The following is a 20,943-nucleotide window of genomic DNA, read 5'->3' as shown; positions in this document are numbered from 1 at the left end:
CTACTCCGAAAAGGAACTGTGCTCAGCCTGGAAGTGCAGAGGCAACTGTGAAACCGCTAACTGTAAGCTACAGCGCACAGAGTGCACGCAGCTTCACGTTTGCATTCGCCGCTAAAGATGCTGAGTGGCGGTGGCTAAGCCACTAAATGGCCCTGTATCCTAGCTCCACTCACCCTAATGCCCATGCAATAACCAGAGGGAAGGGGAACATTAAGGAGCTTTCACCAGATACAGTTGTGACGCCCAAGAGACCGGGATACCCAGCACCGGACCAATGGGGTCTGTCTCTTGAGGGGGGTGTCACGGGTGGCTTGACCCGGTGCTGTGGCCTCAGGCAATGCACAGTGTAAAGGGTATCGTGAGGGAACAGGCACTTACTTGATCAGCAGCAGGTTCTCCCAGCGGTGATGATCCCAATCCTGGATAGATGGCTATTGTCCAAATGAAAGACTGAGGCACTGAAACGTTTAACCAGTTTACTTTAACAAAAAAGGATTTACAACCAGTCCTGTCACCGGAGTCTGTATGGGAACTCTGAGTTACTTTGACCCTGCCGGGGTCTTCGCCTCTTATTGTACGCAATATCTGTGTGGCCCTGCTGCTGTATGTGAACTGGCTGCCGGCCCAATCTGTCCCCTCCGGGTCCTGGTTCGACGGGCAACCCGAGTCCTTTTATCGGCTTACCCCCTCCAGGAGTACCGCTGAACTCTGTGTCTGTTGCTGCGTCCGACCCTAGTGAAGCTGATATCACCTCACGTTTTTCCGGTTGCTGTATTATATGTAATGAATACAGCCACGGATCCGGTATCCGTCTTTGCGCCTGTTCTGGGTAGTGATTAATGCTACCCGGTTCTCACAATGTCCTTTTTCTCTATCCCTCTTCTCCTCAGGCCGGTGATTTAGGCCTGGTAACAGTCACAGGGCTGTTAGAGATTCAACTGTATGACCTCTCACTATCAGCTCCTTAGCCCAACTGCCATTTCTTCTCTCAGACCAGAATGGATCAAGGGGAGTCTCTGGAGCTCCCCCTTCTGGCCGGAGGTGGTAGTGCAGTCTTGCTATTTTAGTATTTGCATTTACTGTCAGTAACTATTTTTGTGGCAAATACCCCTAGGGGTGCCACATTCCCCCTTAGTTAAGAACAGTACTCCGGGACTGTGGGACAATAACATTTTGAAATAACAATTAATATGTACAGAGTCTTAAAAATGAAAAGTTACAAAAACCACTCGAGGAAACAAAAATATAGTTCTGTACAAAGTCACTTCAAATAGCGTCCATTAATACAGTTCTATCCTTGAAGGTATTAGGAAAGGCACTGTACTTAGTGTCCAGGAATTTAGTTCCATTTTTCCAACGGAGTTATCAATATAAAGTCTAAAGAAAGTTCAAAAAGAGCGAGGAGCAAAGTTCAAAAAGCAGTCTTTCCGGAGCTTTGATTTAGTGCCTCCGGGCTGATAAAAAGTTCAAGAATATGCAAGAAGTTCATACAGACAAGTCTCTGTAGGCACTGGGCTTAAACGTTGCAGACTGATAACAATGACTATACTACATTTTCTGTTTAACTATATACGGCATAACATATATACAATTCACATTATGAGCTTTATAGTTGGTAATCTGCATACCTGGCCGGTAATTGACCCTGGGTACTACGCTGTGATCTACGTAATAGCGGTGTCTCTTCATGTGGTGTACTACTGTCTACTGCGGATGTAGTATCTGCCCGCTCTGCTAAAGATAATTCCACGACTATGGAGTTGGCAAGTCCACCGTGAATGGGATTACTCTGACCAGGAATCTGTTCTTCCTGGCCTGGAACCTCCTGTAGTACGGGGTCAGCCTCTTCCTGTCTTGGGACTTCTGGTATTGGGTTTGGTGTTGGGTAAAAGGCCACCATGGGAACCACTACAGCACCATGGTATGTTAGTAGGGTTTTGGGAAAGTCTCCTATACAGGTGTGATACACTTCCTCTTCTTTTTCCTTTACTGGTTGAACCTGTATGGGTTGAATAACTTCTGGTTCTGGCTGGACAACGTCTGGCTCTTTCAGTGCTTCCGGACATAATTTAAGATTGTCTCTTGACACTAGTACAGATGTTAAGCCTCCGTTTTTGCTAATGAGACACATTTTAGGATTATCCACTCTTGTTGGTAAAACTGTGTAGGGTACGGCTTCCCACTGATTGTCCAGTTTATTGGTTCGACGATTTCTCTTGAGCACTTGGTCACCTGGTCTTAATGGGGTCGCTAGAGCATTCTGGTTGAAAGTTCGCTCTTGTCTTTCTCTAGTTTGCTGAAGGCTTCTTTCCACACTCTCTTGCACTTGGCGATACTGCTTTTGCCGTATGATATCCCAATTGGAGTCTTGGACTTCTGCGTCTGGTTTCAGAATTCCCATTTCTAGATCGATTGGTAATTGGCCGGGTCTTGCACGCATAAGGTAAGCTGGGGTGCAATTGGTGGAACTCACCGGGACATGATTATACAGATCCACCAAGTCAGGCAATTTCTCTGGCCATTGATTCCTTTCTGCCTCAGGTAAAGTCTTTAGTAGTTCTATTACAATATGGTTCATCTTCTCGCATAAGCCGTTTGTTTGTGGATGATAGGCCGTCGTCCGGATCTTTTTGCAACCATACATATTACAGAATTCTCTGAAGATCTCTGATTCAAAGGCTGTACCTTGGTCGGTGAGAACCTGTTCCGGATATCCATGGGGTCTACAAAAGTACGTTTGGAACGCTTTGGCTGCTGTTTTTGCTGTCAGATCTTTTACGGGTACTACTACCAAGAAGCGTGAATAATGGTCCACGATGGTCAAGGCATAGACATAGCCAGACCGGCTTGGTGTCAACTTCACGTGGTCCATGGCTACAAGTTCAAGTGGTTGTTTGGTGATTATGGGCTGCAGTGGTGCTCTTTGGTTCTTTTGATCGTTTCTTCTGAGGTTGCACGGGCCACAATTTCTGCACCACTGTTCGATTGATTTTCTCATCCCGACCCAATAAAATCTTTCTCTTAGAAGTACTTCTAACTTTTTCCAACCGAAGTGACCAGCACCATTATGGTAAGCTTCGAGGACCATCTTGACATCTTGTTTAGGCACGATAATCTGCCAAACCAATTCATGTGTTTTCGGATTGGTGTACCTTCTACAGAGCTTCCCTTGATACAGGAACATTTTGCCTCTCTCTTTCCAGAGTTGATGCGTCTCTTCTGGGGCATCCTCATCTGGATATGCACTTTGCTCAGTTAACAGTTCCTTCACCAACTTCACAGCCGGATTGCTGTCTTGGGTGTCAGCCCATCTATGGTGTGCTAACGGATTTAAATTCACCTCTTGTTGTTTCTGATAGGTACTTGACTGATGATGTTTTGCCTTGGGATGATGGAAGGCTGGTAGTTCAATTTCTTCAAGCTCCCCCATTTCTTCTTCTACATCTCTCAAGTGTGGCATCCGGGATAGGGCATCGGCATTTCCATTCTTGCGACCTGCTCGATACTTGATCTTGAAGTTGTAATTAGATAACCGGGCTATCCATCGCTGTTCTAACGCACCTAATTTGGCTGTGTCCAGGTGGGTCAACGGATTGTTGTCAGTATAGACAATAAATTCTGCAGCGGCCAGATAGTGTTTGAAACGTTCAGTCACAGCCCAAACTACTGCCAGTAGTTCCAATTTGAAGGAGCTGTAATTTTCTGAATTTCTTTCAGTAGGCCGGAGCTTTCTACTTGCAAAGGCGATGACTTTCTCCCGACCTTCTTGCTTTTGTGACAGCACCGCTCCTAGTCCCACATTACTGGCATCGGTGTAGAGGATGAAAGGTTGATGGTAATCTGGGTATGCCAGAACCTCTTCTCCGGTTAGTGCCTTCTTTAGTTGTTCAAAGGAGTCTTCCCTTTCGTCGTTCCACTGAAAAGGGGGTTTCGGTTTGAAGGTTTCTTCGTCTGCCCTACCAAGGTGTCTTGCAAGGGTGCTGCCAACTTGGTAAATCCTTTTATAAATCTGCGATAGTAACCCACCAATCCCAGGAATTGTCTCACTTCTTTTGCGCTGGTAGGTCTTGGCCAATCCCTTATGGCGCTTATTTTCTCGGGATCTGGTGCTACTCCCTCCGAACTCACGATGTGTCCCAGGTACTGTACCTTTGGCTTGAGAAGGTGACATTTGGATGGCTTGACTTTCATGCCATACCTGGATAAGGCTTCGAACACTTCTGCCAGGTCTATTAAGTGTTGTTCGTAAGTCTTTGAGTAGACGATCACATCATCTAGGTACAGGAGGACGGTCTCGAAGTTCTTGTGTCCGAGGCAGCATTCCATCAGCCGCTGGAAGGTACCGGATGCGTTGCAGAGTCCGAACGGCATGCGATTAAATTCACATAGACCCATTGGTGTGGTGAATGCCGTCTTTTCCTTATCTCGCTCAGCCACAGGGACTTGCCAATACCCGCTTGTTAAGTCTAAGGTGGAAAAATAATTAGCAGATTTCAAAGCAGTTAAGGACTCTTCTATCCTAGGCAAGGGGTAGGCGTCTTTATGGGTGATGTTATTAATCTTCCGGTAGTCTACGCACATTCTCATGGTTCCGTCCTTTTTTTTGACAATCACTAGAGGGGCCGCCCAGGGGCTACAGCTGTCTCTTATTACCCCGGCCTGTTTCATCTCCCTCAGCATATCTTTTGCACATTGATAGTGAGCGGGCGGTATGGGTCTATATCTTTCTTTTATTGGGGGATGGTCACTGGTGGGGATTGTGTGTTCTACCCCTTCTATCCGTCCGAAGTCCAATGGGTGTTTACTGAAGACTTGTTCATATTCCGTCACTAGCCTATACACCCCTTGTTTTTGATGGGTAGGTGTTGAATTTATGCCCACGTGTAGCTGTTGGCACCAATCCTCCATTTCTCCATCTGAGCCATTGCCTTCCACCTGACAGGTTGGTTCTAAGGGCTCAATGGTTGTGATGGCATTGTTGTCAACAGTGTATAGCTTTGCCATTGTAGCATACTTTGGCAAAGTGACCTCTTCCTCTCCACAGTTCAAAAGTCGTACCGGCACTCGTCCCCGGTGTACCTCGACTATCCCTCGTGCTGTGAGTATAGTGGGCCTGCTGTCGGTGTACACTGGTTCTATTAAGGCTTGATAATCTCGTCCCTTAGTACCAATGGCTGCTCTACACCATACCAGCATTTCTGTTTTTGGTGGGATTACAATAGATGTTGGATCACTTACCCTCACACTGCCGATTTCTCCACCTGCAACTTCTACCTGTTGCCTTAACATCAATACTTTTATTTCCCTCCGGAGAACTCTCTGCTGGCAGGATTGGGCAGTTTCAGCAATTTGCTGTAAGACAGAAATGACTTCGGAAAAGCAGTTCTCTAACACATTCATTCCTATCAATACAGTTGGTTCACAGTTCCGCCGGTCAACATCAACAACAATTATACCCTGTTTCTTCAATTCTACTTTACCAATCTTTATGGTCATCTCCCTGAATCCTAGTTTCGGTACCAACTTACCATTACTGGCCCATATATCTAGTTCAACATCAGAGGGCCCTTTATCAATATCTGCATCAGCCCAGTACCTCTTATAAAGGATATACGGTATAGATGAAATCTGGGAACCTGTGTCCAGCAAAGCGTTGAGGGGCATTCCGTCCAGCACGATAGGGATAATGGGTCGTCCTCCGATGTATCTGTCGTGCCAGGGTGTTGGGCCTTGAAAGTTCATTCCTGCGAAGCGGCCCGCATTCCCAGGGGATTCCCGTTTAAATCACAATCTCGTGCAAAGTGGCCTGGCTGCTGGCAACGGCGGCAAATGGGCTGTCCATCCGGTTGGTAGCGGTCGCGGGGTCGTCCTCTCCATGTCGGGTATCTCCGGGGTCTCATCCATGGAACACCTTCTCTACGGTTTGACAACTCCATCTTGGGTCCTCTCATCTCCTGCATGGTTTTAGCCATTGAAGCAACAACATCAGTTAAAGAGTCAAGCTTTTGTTGAAGAGCCTCATTAGTACTGGGCCCCAGGGGCTTAGCAATGGCCCCGGACATAGCTGATGTCACTGGTACTCCATGTTGTTGAGGAGCCTCTGCCATGAGTTGCGCAGGATCCTGATCCCGAGGTGCCTCTGCCAGCTGGAGACGTATAACGCTCTCCTTTAATTGGGCAAATGTCAATTCAGGGTTCTTAAAAACAAGCATGCTCACATGCCCCCGGTGAGAAGGGGTGTAGAGTCCCTCAATAAATTGATCTCTTAGCAGTTTATCCGCTCCGGTGTTAAAAATGGGTTCAGCCAGTGTAAGTGATTTAAGGGCTTCCTGCAGGTTTAAGGCAAAGTCTCTCACGCCCTCATTAACTTTTTGCTTGCAATTAAAGAATCGTACTTTAGCTTTGCTGCTGGCAGTGGTTTCAAATGTAGCTTTTAATCCAGCAAATATGCGTTCAACAGTGCCTTTTAGATCAGCTGCCCATGCTGTGACTTCTCGCTTAGCATGGCCACTTAACTGCATCATCAGGAGACTAACACGCTGAACTTCACCCACAGGGAACATGTCAAAATGGGCCAGCATCTTTTCTCTGAAATCGTCAAGGGTATTAGGCTCACCTTCATACATTGGAAGCCATGGGCCACCCGGGGTATATGGCATCAGCACCGGCATGATGGGCGCCACTCCTTGCACCGCTGCGCTACCAGACTCTCTATCGACACTCTGTCTTTCAGCTGCATTAGCGTCGCCGGGTGCTGCGGCGTCTCCGTGCTGCGACATACTGTGCCCCCTTAGTTAATCCGGACCCTTCCGGTCCTCCGCTTCCGTCGGGATAGTGTAGATTCGTTCCGCTGTGCAGCAGGATCGATTTTCCCCTTGCTCTGATGTCAGAGCGCTCAGCTTGGTGCCGCCCACAATGACACGCCTCCTGCTGCTCCCACCCACCGCGTTCTGTAATGGCGGATTCTGAAGTTTTTCAGTTAGACTGGGGCTCAGGTGATGGCGTAGCTCAATTAACAGTCTCGTGCCTAACGGTTATGAAGTGATTACCTCAGGGGATGGCGGCCATCTTTACTCCATTATAACCAATGGGGAAAAGTCACTTTCAATAGTTTTCAATGGAGAATGGATTTTTCTTTAATAAAGTCAATTTTCAAGATTTTTCATCCAAGTTTTCACAGTTTTGGGCTCCAATCACGGCACACAATACCCGGTATACGGGCTGGCTAGATCCTGTTCGTGACGCCAATTGTGACGCCCAAGAGACCGGGATACCCAGCACCGGACCAATGGGGTCTGTCTCTTGAGGGGGGTGTCACGGGTGGCTTGACCCGGTGCTGTGGCCTCAGGCAATGCACAGTGTAAAGGGTATCGTGAGGGAACAGGCACTTACTTGATCAGCAGCAGGTTCTCCCAGCGGTGATGATCCCAATCCTGGATAGATGGCTATTGTCCAAATGAAAGACTGAGGCACTGAAACGTTTAACCAGTTTACTTTAACAAAAAAGGATTTACAACCAGTCCTGTCACCGGAGTCTGTATGGGAACTCTGAGTTACTTTGACCCTGCCGGGGTCTTCGCCTCTTATTGTACGCAATATCTGTGTGGCCCTGCTGCTGTATGTGAACTGGCTGCCGGCCCAATCTGTCCCCTCCGGGTCCTGGTTCGACGGGCAACCCGAGTCCTTTTATCGGCTTACCCCCTCCAGGAGTACCGCTGAACTCTGTGTCTGTTGCTGCGTCCGACCCTAGTGAAGCTGATATCACCTCACGTTTTTCTGGTTGCTGTATTATATGTAATGAATACAGCCACGGATCCGGTATCCGTCTTTGCGCCTGTTCTGGGTAGTGATTAATGCTACCCGGTTCTCACAATGTCCTTTTTCTCTATCCCTCTTCTCCTCAGGCCGGTGATTTAGGCCTGGTAACAGTCACAGGGCTGTTAGAGATTCAACTGTATGACCTCTCACTATCAGCTCCTTAGCCCAACTGCCATTTCTTCTCTCAGACCAGAATGGATCAAGGGGAGTCTCTGGAGCTCCCCCTTCTGGCCGGAGGTGGTAGTGCAGTCTTGCTATTTTAGTATTTGCATTTACTGTCAGTAACTATTTTTGTGGCAAATACCCCTAGGGGTGCCACACAGTCATACAAGCACACACACACACAATTTTGGTTTATACTAGCGCAGCATGAATCTTCCTATCCCCAGAGGGAAAATGGAGGGTGAAATGGAACCAGGAGAAAAACAGGGACCATCTAGCCTGGAAAGAATTTAGCCGCTGGGCAGTCTGTAGATATACCAAATTCTTGTGGTCGGTGAAAATTTGGCAGGGAGAATGAGCCCCCTACAGGAGGTGTTTCCACTCCAAGAAGGCCAACTTCATAGCTAGCCGCCGGTGTGAAGGTCTTGGAGAAAAAGAAGCAAGGATGCTTCTGACCTTGAGCATCCTATTGGAATAGGACTGCTCCAGCACCGACGAATGAGGCATCCACCTCCATTATAAAAGGTTTATCTACATCAAGGCAATGTAGAATGGGAGCACTAGCGAAGTGGGACTTGATAGAGAGGAAGGCCTTGGAGACCTCCTCCGACTACAATTTGGGATTTGCTCCCTTTTGGTGAGGGCAACTAAGGGAGCTACCAAAGTTGAGAAGTGGGCAATGAACTGGGGATAGTAATTAATGAACCCCATAAAGCGCTGCACCGCTTTGAGAGAATGGGGTTCCTGCCAGTCCATCATAGCCTGTAGCTTGGCAGGATCCATAGCCAATCCCTGGGAGGAGATGATATAGCCCAGGAAAGGCATGGACTCCTGCACAAACACGCACTTCTCCAACTTGGCATAGAGGGAGGTTGCCCAAAGGAGGTCAAAGACTTTGCAAGCATCTCTCCAGTGGGAGTCTATATCTGGAGAGTAGAGAATATCATCCAGATAGTCTATGACCGAGGTGGAGAGCATATCCCGGAAGATATCTTCACAAAGTCTTGGAAAATGGCAGGAGCATTGCAGAGCCTAAAGGGCATCACCAGGTATTCATAGTGTCCATCCCTGGTGTTATATGCCGTCTTCCATTTGTCCCCCTCCTGGATGCAAATCAGGTTGTAAGCACCCCGCAGATCAAGCTTAGTAAATAACCTCACACCCCGCAACCTACCTATCGAAGAGCTCAGATTTCAGGGGCAGAGGGTTCTTGTTCTTAACAGTGATGGCGTTAGGACCCCTGTAATCTATGCATGGACATAGTTCTCCATTCTTCTTCTGCATGAAGAAGAATCCCGCCCATGCAGGTGACACTGACTTCCTAATGAATCCTTTTGCCAGATTCTCTTGGATGTTCCATCGCCTCCGTCTCCGGGAGAGATAGAGGATAGACTCGACCCCGGGGAGGCTCTGCACAAGGCATGAGGTCAATAGGACAGTCATAGGGGTGGTGAGGCGGAAGGGTCTCCGAAGCCCTTTTGGAGAACACGTGCGCATAGGGCCAATAGTGCTTGGGGAGAGAGGACTGGTCTGCGGGTACCTCTGTAGAAGCAACCTGAATGCACTCCCTCAGACATCTACCCTCACAAGATTCACTACATCTCAAAATTCTCCCTGAGGACCACTCTATATGTGGGAAGTGGTGACGTAACCAGGGTACCCCTATCAGGATCTCATCAATTCCCTCGGGAATGACAAGTAATGAGGTAATCTCCTGATGGGATGGTGACATTGACAGAGTAAAAGGAATGGTTTGATGAGTTACCTGTGAGGGCGGAGTCAAACCATTTACCACTCGCACAGTCACTGGCTTGGCGAGCATCACCAAGGGTATTGCGTGCCATTGGGCAAAGACAGAAAACAAAGTTGCCCTCCGCCCCGGAATCCACAGAAACCTCTACCATATGAGTGGATGGGCCTAATGTAATTGCCCCCTTGAAGGACAGTTTGGAGGAAAACGCCACTGCGTCTAGTGAACCTCCACCAATGGCTACTAGACGCGATCGTTTCCCAACTGCTGAGGACAATTCCTGGCATAATGTCCTGACTGCTGGCAGACAGTACAGACCATGGGTATTTGAGCAACCCAGGACTTAGATCCCACTCGAGAAACCTCCATGGCTTCATGTGGCTCGGATGCCTGGATCGGATATTCCAGAGGTCTGGCGAAGGTGGGAGACAGCTGAAACCTCTGCCTACACTGGGCTCGCTCTAACCTTCGTTCGTTAAAATGAAGGTCGATGCAGTTAGAAATTGCTATTAGCTCCTCCAGTGTGTCGGGAATCTCCCTAGTGGCCAAGGCTTGCTTCACATGGTCAGCTAGTCCCCTCTAGAATGCAGAGATGAGGACTTTATCTGGCCACTCTAGCTCAGATGCCAAAGTCCAGAAGTGGATGGCAAAATGGCTGACCATGGACGAAACCTGTGTCAATGCCAGCAGTTGGAACGCCTTATCATGGGTGACACGAGGTCCCGAAAAGACCTGTTTCAGAGTGCTCAAGAACCGCGGAGCACTCTGCACCACATGATTGTTGCTCTCTGACAACGGCGTAGCCCACTCCAACGCCCTGTCCAACAGGAGGGATAAATTAAACTCCACCTTAGCCTGCTCTGTGGGAAAACGTGCAGCCAGGAGCTCAAGGTGTATAGCACCCTGACTCACGAATCACCGACACAGCTTACTGTCACCAGTAAACTTGTCTGGCAACGGGAGATGGGATAATGTCGAAGCAGGGATGACAGTGGACAAACTAGCTGCAGCCACACTAGCAGCCTGAACAGCAACTGCGCTAACATCACAGCTGAGGTTGTGCGCTCAAGCCGCCAACCTGCCCTCCAGCTTCTGGATGTACCGCTGTAGTTGCTGTTCGTCCACCATTACTAGCCAGACCATGGTACTAGCATAATGTTAGGGCTGGTTAGGGATGAACACCTTGATCACCTCAGAAAGACCTTTTTGAATCAGGGCTACCATCCAAGAACAATTGTGAAAACCAGATTACAAGAACCACCAGAATATCAAGGAATCACCTGCTACTTTACAAAGCTAAAGAAGAAAATAACCGGGTACCTCTAGTAGTTACCTACAATCCAAATCTGGAGGTGCTAAGGGGAGCTGCACAGAAATTACAACCTTTACTACAAAAAGATGCCCGCTTACAATCCATTTTTCCAGACCCCCCCACTAATGTGCATTAGGCAGCCCCCAAATCTAATAAGCATCATTGTCAAAAGCTCCCTGTCCTCTCCAACAGCTGCAGGATCCTTTGCTTGCAACCAGAAAAAAATGTAAAAGCTGTCCATTTATAATGACCATGGACAAGATAAAGATCCCCAATTCACATCAGGACTACAAGATACCAGGTACCTTCAACTGCATCACATCTAATATGGTGAACTTAATTATTTGTACTAAATGTCCAACTGGGGGTGAGTATGTTGGGGAGACAGGGCAAAAACTGAGAACATGGATAAATTCTCACCGCCATACAATAAGAGAAAAAAGATTGGATCTACCTGTGGCCAAACATTTTTGTATGCCTGAACATAGCACTATGGACCTGATATTACTTGTATTGAAAGGTAGCTTCAAATCTAAGAGACAGGATAATTTGGGAGTATAAATTTATGACAACCTTTGACACACTTAGTGCAGGAATGAATGTGTCGAATGGATTTATGTCTTTAACCCCTTAATCCCATATGACGTACTATCCCGTCCAGGTGACCTGGGACTTAATTCCCAGTGACGGGATAGTACGTCATAAGCGATCGGCCGCGCTCACGGGGGGAGCGCGGCCGATCGCGGCCAGGTGTCAGCTGACTATCGCAGCTGACATCCGGCACTATGTGCCAGGAGCGGTCACGGACCGCTCCCGGCACATTAACCCCCGGCACACCGCGATCAAACATGATCGCGATGTGCCGGCGGTACAGGGAAGCATCGCGCAGGGAGGGGGCTCCCTGCGTGCTTCCCTGAGACGATCGGTACACGGTGATGTACTCACCGTGTACCGAGCGTCTTCTCCCTGCAGTCCCCGGATCCAAAATGGCCGCGGGGCTGCATCCGGGTCCTGCAGGGAGTACTTCCGGGTCACCTGCAGGTGCTGGTAAGCCTGCGGCGATGTCAGTGAGATCGCCGATCTTACAGAGTACTGTGCAAACTGTAAGATCGGCGATCTGTGATGTCTCCCCCTGGGACAGAGTAAAAAAGTAAAAAAAAAAAATTTCCACATGTGTAAAAAAAAAATAAAAAAAAAAAAAATTACTAAATAAATAAAAAAAATATATATACAGTGGGGCAATAAATTATTTAGTCAGTCAGCAATAGTGCAAGTTCCACCACTTAAAAAGATGAAAGGCGTCTGTAATTTACATCATAGGTAGACCTCAACTATGGGAGACAAACTGAGAAAAAAAAATCCAGAAAATCACATTGTCTGTTTTTTTAACATTTTATTTGCATATTATGGTGTAAAATAAGTATTTGGTCAGAAACAAACAATCAAGATTTCTGGCTCTCACAGACCTGTAACTTCTTCTTTAAGAGTCTCCTCTTTCCTCCACTCATTACCTGTAGTAATGGCACCTGTTTAAACTTGTTATCAGTATAAAAAGACACCTGTGCACATCCTCAAACAGTCTGACTCCAAACTCCACTATGGTGAAGACCAAAGAGCTGTCAAAGGACACCAGAAACAAAATTGTAGCCCTGCACCAGGCTGGGAAGACTGAATTTGCAATAGCCAACCAGCTTGGAGTGAAGAAATCAACAGTGGGAGCAATAATTAGAAAATGGAAGACATACAAAACCACTGATAATCTCCCTCGATCTGGGGCTCCACGCAAAATCCCACCCCGTGGGGTCAGAATGATCACAAGAACGGTGAGCAAAAATCCCAGAACCACGCGGGGGGACCTAGTGAATGAACTGCAGAGAGCTGGGACCAATGTAACAAGGCCTACCATAAGTAACACACTACACCACCATGGACTCAGATCCTGCAGTGCCAGACGTGTCCCACTGCTTAAGCCAGTACATGTCCGGGCCCATCTGAAGTTTGCTAGAGAGCATTTGGATGATCCAGAGGAGTTTTGGGAGAATGTCCTATGGTCTGATGAAACCAAACTGGAACTGTTTGGTAGAAACACAACTTGTCGTGTTTGGAGGAAAAAGAATACTGAGTTGCATCCATCAAACACCATACCTACTGTAAAGCATGGTGGTGGAAACATCATGCTTTGGGGCTGTTTCTCTGCAAAGGGGCCAGGACGACTGATCCGGGTACATGAAAGAATGAATGGGGCCATGTATCGTGAGATTTTGAGTGCAAACCTCCTTCCATCAGCAAGGGCATTGAAGATGAAACGTGGCTGGGTCTTTCAACATGACAATGATCCAAAGCACACCGCCAGGGCAACGAAGGAGTGGCTTCGTAAGAAGCATTTCAAGGTCCTGGAGTGGCCTAACCAGTCTCCAGATCTCAACCCTATAGAAAACCTTTGGAGGGAGTTGAAAGTCCGTGTTGCCAAGCGAAAAGCCAAAAACATCACTGCTCTAGAGGAGATCTGTATGGAGGAATGGGCCAACATACCAACAACAGTGTGTGGCAACCTTGTGAAGACTTACAGAAAACGTTTGACCTCTGTCATTGCCAACAAAGGATATATTACAAAGTATTGAGATGAAATTTTGTTTCTGAGCAAATACTTATTTTCCACCATAATATGCAAATAAAATGTTAAAAAAACAGACAATATGATTTTCTGGATTTTTTTTTCTCAGTTTGTCTCCCATAGTTGAGGTCTACCTATGATGTAAATTACAGACGCCTCTCATCTTTTTAAGTGGTGGAACTTGCACTATTGCTGACTGACTAAATACTTTTTTGCCCCACTGTATATTATTCCCATAAATACATTTCTTTATCTAAAAAAAAAGAAAAAAAACAATAAATATACACTTATTTAGTATCGCCGCGTCCGTAACGACCCGACCTATAAAACTGTCCCACTAGTTAACCCCTTCAGTGAACACCGTAATAAAAAAAAAAAAACGAGCCAAAAAACAACGCTTTATTATCATACCGCCGAACAAAAAGTGGAATAACACGCGATCAAAAAGACGGATATAAATAACCATGATACCGCTGAAAACTTTATCTTGTCCCGCAAAAAATGAGCCATGACAAAGCATAATAAGCAAAAAAATAAAAAAGTTATAGTCCTGAGAATAAAGCGATGCCAAAATAATTATTTTTTTTATAAAATAGCTTTTATCGTATAAAAGCGGCAAACATAAAAAAATGATATAAATGAGGTATCGCTGTAATCGTACTGACCCGACGAATAAAACTGCTTTATCCACTTTACCAAACGCGGAACAGTATAAACGCCTCCCCAAAAAGAAATTCATGAATAGCTGGTTTTTGGTCATTCTGCCTCACAAAAATCGGAATAAAAAGTGATCAAAAACTGTCACGTGTCCAAAAATGTTACCAATAAAAACGACAACTCGTCCCGCAAAAAACAAGACCTCACATGACTCTGTGGACCAAAATATGGAAAAATTATAGGTCTCAAAATGTGGAGACGCAAAAACTTTTTTGCTATTAAAAAAGCGTATTTTAGTGTGTGATGGCTGCCAATCATAAAAATCCGATATAAAAAACGCTATAAATGTAAATCAAACCCCCCTTTATCACCCCCTTAGTTAGGGAAAAAGAATAACATTAAAAAAATGTATTTATTTCCATTTTCCCATCAGGGCTAGGGTTAGGGCTAGGGTTAGGGCTAGGGTTAGGGCTAGGGTTAGGGCTAGGGATAGGGCTAGGGTTGGGGCTAGGGTTGGGGTTAGGGTTGGGGCTAGGGTTAGGGCTTTGGGCTAGGGTTAGGGCTAGGGTTAGGGTTGGGGCTAGGGTTAGGGTTGGGGTTAGGTTTGGAGCTAAAGTTAGGGTTAGGGTTGGGGCTAAAGTTAGGGTTAGGGTTGGGGCTAAAGTTAGGGTTAGGGTTGGGGCTAAAGTTAGGGTTAGGGTTTGGATTATATTTACGGTTGGGATTAGGGTTGGGATTAGAATTAGGGGTGTGTCAGGGTTAGGGGTGTGGTTAGGGTTACCGTTGGGATTAGGGTTAGGGGTGTGTTAGGGTTAGGGTTTCAGGTAGAATTGGGGAGTTTCCACTGTTCAGGCACATCAGGGGCTCTCCAAACGCGACATGGCGTCCGATCTCAATTCCAGCCAATTCTGCGTTGAAAAAGTAAAACAGTGCTCCTTCCCTTCCGAGCTCTCCGGTGCGCCCAAACAGGGGTTTACCCCAACATATGGGGTATCAGCGTACTCAGGACAAATTGGACAACAACTTTTGGGGTCCAAGTTCTCTTGTTATCCTTGGGAAAATAAAAATGTGGGGGGCTAAAAATTATTTTTGTGGGAAAAATAAGATTTTTTTTATTTTCGCAGCTCTGCGTTGTAAACTGCAGTGAAACACTTGGGGGTTCAAAGTTCTCACAACACATCTAGATAGGTTCCTTGGGAGGTCTAGTTTCCAATATGGGGTCACTTGTGGGGGGTTTGTACTGTTTGGGTACATCAGGGGCTCTGCAAATGCAACGTGACGCTTGCAGACCAATCCATCTAAGTCTGGATTCCAAATGGCGCTCCTCCCCTTCCGAGCTCTGCCATGCGCCCAAACAGTGCTTCCCCCCCACATATAGGGTATCAGCGTACTCAGGACAAATTGGACAACAACATTTTGGGTCCAATTTATCCTGTTACCCTTGTGAAAATACATAACTGGGGGCTAAAAAATCATTTTTGTGAAAAAAAAAAAGAATTTTTATTTTCACGGCTCTGCATTATAAACTGTAGTGAAACACTTGGGGGCTCAAAGCTCTCAAAACACATCTAGATAAGTTCTGTAGGGGGTCTACTTTCCAAAATGGTGTCACTTTTGGGTGGTTTCAATGTTTAGGCACATCAGGGGCTCTCCAAACGCAACATGGCGTCCCATCTCAATTCCAGTCAATTTTGCATTGAAAAGTCAAATGGCGCTCCTTCCCTTCCGTGCTCTGGCATGCGCCCAAACAATAGTTTACACCCACATATGGGGTATCAGCATACTCAGGACAAATTGCACAACAACTTTTGTGGTCTAATTTCTTCTTTTACCCTTGGGAAAATAAAAAATTGGGGGCAAAAAGATCATTTTTGTGAAAAAATATGATTTTTTATTTTTACGGCTTTGCATTATAAACTTCTATGAAGCACTTGGTGGGTCAAAGTGCTCACCACACATCTGGATAACTTCCTTAAGGGGTCTACTTTCCAAAATGGTGTCACTTGTGGGGGGTTTCAATGTTTAGGCACATCAGGGGCTCTCCAAACGCAACATGGTGTCCCATCTCAATTCCAGTCAATTTTGCATTGAAAAGTCAAATGGCGCTCCTTTCCTTCCGAGCCCTGCCATGCGCCCAAACAGTGGTTTTATTTTTTACTCAGGACAAATTGTACTACAACTTTTGGGGTCCATTTTCTCCTGTTACCCTTGGTAAAATAAAACAAATTGGAGCTGAAATAAATTTTGTGTGAAAAAAAGTTAAATGTTCATTTTTATTTAAACATTCCAAAAATTCCTGTAAAACACCTGAATGTGGTTTTGAGCACCTTGAGGGGTGCAGTTTTTAGAATGGTGTCACACTTGGGTATTTTCTATCATATAGACCCTTCAAAATGACTTCAAATGTGATGTGGTCCCTAAAAAAAAAATGGTGTTGCAAAAATGAGAAATTGCTGGTCAACTTTTAACCCTTATAACTCCCTAACAAAAAAAAAATTTTGGTTCCAAAATTGTGCTGATGTAAAGTAGACATGTGGGAAATGTTACTTATTAAGTATTTTGCATGACATATCCCTGTGATTTTAAGGGTATAAAAATTCAAAGTTGGAAAATTGCGAAATATTCAAAATTTTCGCCAAATTTCCGTTTTTTTCACAAATAAACGCAAGTTATATTGAATAAATTTTACCACTAACATGAAGTACAATACGTCACGAGAAAACAATGTCAGAATCGCCAAGATCCGTTGAAGCATTTCAGAGTTATAACCTTATAAAGGGACAGTGGTCAGAATTGTAAAAATTGGCCCGGTCATTAACGTACAAACCACCCTCGGGGCTTAAGGGGTTAACATCAATTAAGGAATTTGCACTTCAGACCATGTGGGGTCATCATAACAGAACCAGACCCCAATCAGAGGACAACAAAACATTCACTCCTAATCTAGGAACTTTCCAATATTTATGGACACAACTGTATATCACTTATCACTCTCCCATATTGACAGTTCTGTACTGTGTTGTGTATAAATATGTAATTCTTCAGAATTTGTTTTAGTCTTTGCCTGATGAAGAGACCTGAGTAGTCTCCAAAGCTTCCAATTTATTACCATCTTTTCAGTTAGCCATTAAAAGGTATCAATCACTGAGGACTCTCAATTCTAAATATTTTTCTATCTACTCGCTAACACGGTACCAAGATACAGTGGGGCAAAAAAGTATTTAGTCAGTCAGCAATAGTGCAAGTTCCACCACTTAAAAAGATGAGAGGCGTCTGTAATTTACATCATAGGTAGACCTCAACTATGGGAGACAAACTGAGAAAAAAAAATCCAGAAAATCACATTGTCTGTTTTTTTTATCATTTTATTTGCATATTATGGTGGAAAATAAGTATTTGGTCAGAAACAAACAACCAAGATTTCTGGCTCTCACAGACCTGTAACTTCTTCTTTAAGAGTCTCCTCTTTCCTCCACTCATTCCCTGTAGTAATGGCACCTGTTTAAACTTGTTATCAGTATAAAAAGACACCTGTGCACACCCTCAAACAGTCTGACTCCAAACTCCACTATGGTGAAGACCAAAGAGCTGTCAAAGGACACCAGAAACAAAATTGTAGCCCTGCACCAGGCTGGGAAGACTGAATCTGCAATAGCCAACCAGCTTGGAGGGAAGAAATCCACAGTGGGAGCAATAATTAGAAAATGGAAGACATACAAGACCACTGATAATCTCCCTCGATATGGGGCTCCACGCAAAATCCCACCCCGTGGGGTCAGAATGATCACAAGAACGGTGAGCAAAAATCCCAGAACCACACGGGGGGACCTAGTGAATGAACTGCAGAGAGCTGGGACCAATGTAACAAGGCCTACCATAAGTAACACACTACGCCACCATGGACTCAGATCCTGCAGTGCCAGACGTGTCCCACTGCTTAAGCCAGTACATGTCCGGGCCCGTCTGAAGTTTGCTAGAGAGCATTTGGATGATCCAGAGGAGTTTTGGGAGAATGTCCTATGGTCTGATGAAACCAAACTGGAACTGTTTGGTAGAAACACAACTTGTCGTGTTTGGAGGAAAAAGAATACTGAGTTGCATCCATCAAACACCATACCTACTGTAAAGCATGGTGGTGGAAACATCATGCTTTGGGGCTGTTTCTCTGCAAAGGGGCCAGGACGACTGATCCGGGTACATGAAACAATGAATGGGGCCATGTATCGTGAGATTTTGAGTGCAAACCTCCTTCCATCAGCAAGGGCATTGAAGATGAAACGTGGCTGGGTCTTTCAACATGACAATGATCCAAAGCACACCGCCAGGGCAACGAAGGAGTGGCTTCGTAAGAAGCATTTCAAGGTCCTGGAGTGGCCTAGCCAGTCTCCAGATCTCAACCCTATAGAAAACCTTTGGAGGGAGTTGAAAGTCCGTGTTGCCAAGCGAAAAGCCAAAAACATCACTGCTCTAGAGGAGATCTGCATGGAGGAATGGGCCAACATACCAACAACAGTGTGTGGCAACCTTGTGAAGACTTACAGAAAACGTTTGACCTCTGTCATTGCCAACAAAGGATATATTACAAAGTATTGAGATGAAATTTTGTTTCTGACCAAATACTTATTTTCCACCATAATATGCAAATAAAATGTTAAAAAAACAGACAATGTGATTTTCTGGATTTTTTTTTCTCAGTTTGTCTCCCATAGTTGAGGTCTACCTATGATGTAAATTACAGACGCCTCTCATCTTTTTAAGTGGTGGAACTTGCACTATTGCTGACTGACTAAATACTTTTTTGCCCCACTGTATATATCTTTCCTAGAGCACAATAGGAATGCTTGCTGTCACAGGGCACAGCAGAGCAGGAGCTAGTGCGACCCTAGCACGCACTCACACTAAGCTGTTGTTGAACCCGCTTTGTCACTCAGTGGCTTTTTAGCCTGCACCTGAGGATACCCAGAGACAGATGCTGGGTTCAAATGGAAATTCCCACCCTACTCTGAAAAGGAACTGTGCTCAGCCTCTAAGTGCAGATGCAACTGCGAAACCGCTAACTTTAAGCTACAGCGCACAGAGTGCACTGTTGTGAATTCTGTGGCCAAGCTCCCTCCTGTGGATGAGAGTGGTACTGCGGCTTCTGAGTTTCCTTCTAGGTGCTGCTCTATTTAACTCCACCTGGTGCTTTGATCCTGGCCTCCAGTCAATGTTCTAGTATTGGTCTTGCTTCCTCCTGGATCGTTCCTGTGGCCTGTCTATCCTGCATAAGCTAAGTTTTGCTTGTGTTGTTTTTTGTTTGCTATTTTTTCTGTCCAGCTTGCTATATTGGTTTTTCTTGCTTGCTGGAAGCTCTGAGACGCAGAGGGAGCACCTCCATACCGTTAGTCGGTGCGGAGGGTCTTTTTGCCCCTCTGCGTGGTTGTTTGTAGGTTTTTGTGTTGACCGCAAAGCTATCTTTCCTATCCTCGGTCTATTCAGTAAGTCGGGCCTCACTTTGCTAAATCTATTTCATCTCTGTGTTTGTATTTCATCTTTACTCACAATCATTATATGTGGGGGGCTGCCTTTTCCTTTGGGGAATTTCTCTGAGGCAAGGTAGGCTTATTTTTCTATCTTCAGGGCTAGTTAGTTTCTCAGGCTGTGCCGAGTTGCATAGGGAGCGTTAGGCGCAATCCACGGCTACCTCTAGTGTGGTGTGATAGGATTAGGGATTGCGGTCAGCAGAGTTTCCACGTCTCAGAGCTCGTCCTATGTTTTTGGTAAATGTCAGGTCACTTTGTGTGCTCTGAACTTCAATGTCCATTGTGGTTCTGAATTACCTGTTCATAACAGTGCACACAGCGTCGCTTTTGCGTATGCCACTAAAGACACTGACCAAGTGAGTGGCGGTTTCTAAGCCACTATCTGGCACTGTATTTTAGCTCCACTCACCCTAATGCCCATGCAACAACCGGAGGGAAGGGGAACATTAAGGAGCTTTCACCAGATACAGTCATACAAGCACACACACACAATTTTGGTTTATACTAGCGCGTGGCTAAGTGGCTATGCGAGCCTTTCATAGATGTAGCCTTCTGGGACTTTCCTAGTGGTCCAATCGGAGCAGCTACAGGACCAGAGCATGTGACATCCAACCTCCAATGAGAGGTCATCCCACGGGCATGCTCAGTAGATGAAAAGCAGGACTTAGTCCCTGGAACATCTGCCCACTGTTGATCAATGCTGGTTACAAAAGCTGAACCTGGGACAGCAGCTGTAACCAGATGCACAGTATCAGCTTGAGCCAGATGCTGGGACTGACATCTCTGCTGAACAGACTCCACTGCGGTCAGCGAAGAATGGGAAACCACAGAGGACATGGTTCGAGATTACCCCTTTGCGGCGACAGGAACTCAACACCCAACACCCCCTCTCATCATACAGCACCACTATTCTAGACAAAGCCAAAACAAAAGCTTTAATGTAAATATGATCAAAGACCGAATTTTGCCTACTTTGAGGAAAAATGCTTGGGAAACCAAACGTCTGAATGTGCTACATTCGTGCTGAATTTGATATTGGCGAATGTTTTCCAAACAATTTTAAAGAACACAGACATAAAATAGGAATTTAAAAGTTCAGCCTTCTCAA

This window comes from Ranitomeya imitator, chromosome 3, assembly GCF_032444005.1.
Source record: "Ranitomeya imitator isolate aRanImi1 chromosome 3, aRanImi1.pri, whole genome shotgun sequence".
In the NCBI taxonomy this organism is placed as follows: Eukaryota; Metazoa; Chordata; class Amphibia; order Anura; family Dendrobatidae; genus Ranitomeya; species Ranitomeya imitator.
The sequence above is the reverse complement of the archived record's forward strand: the minus strand, read 5'-3'. Positions refer to the sequence as shown.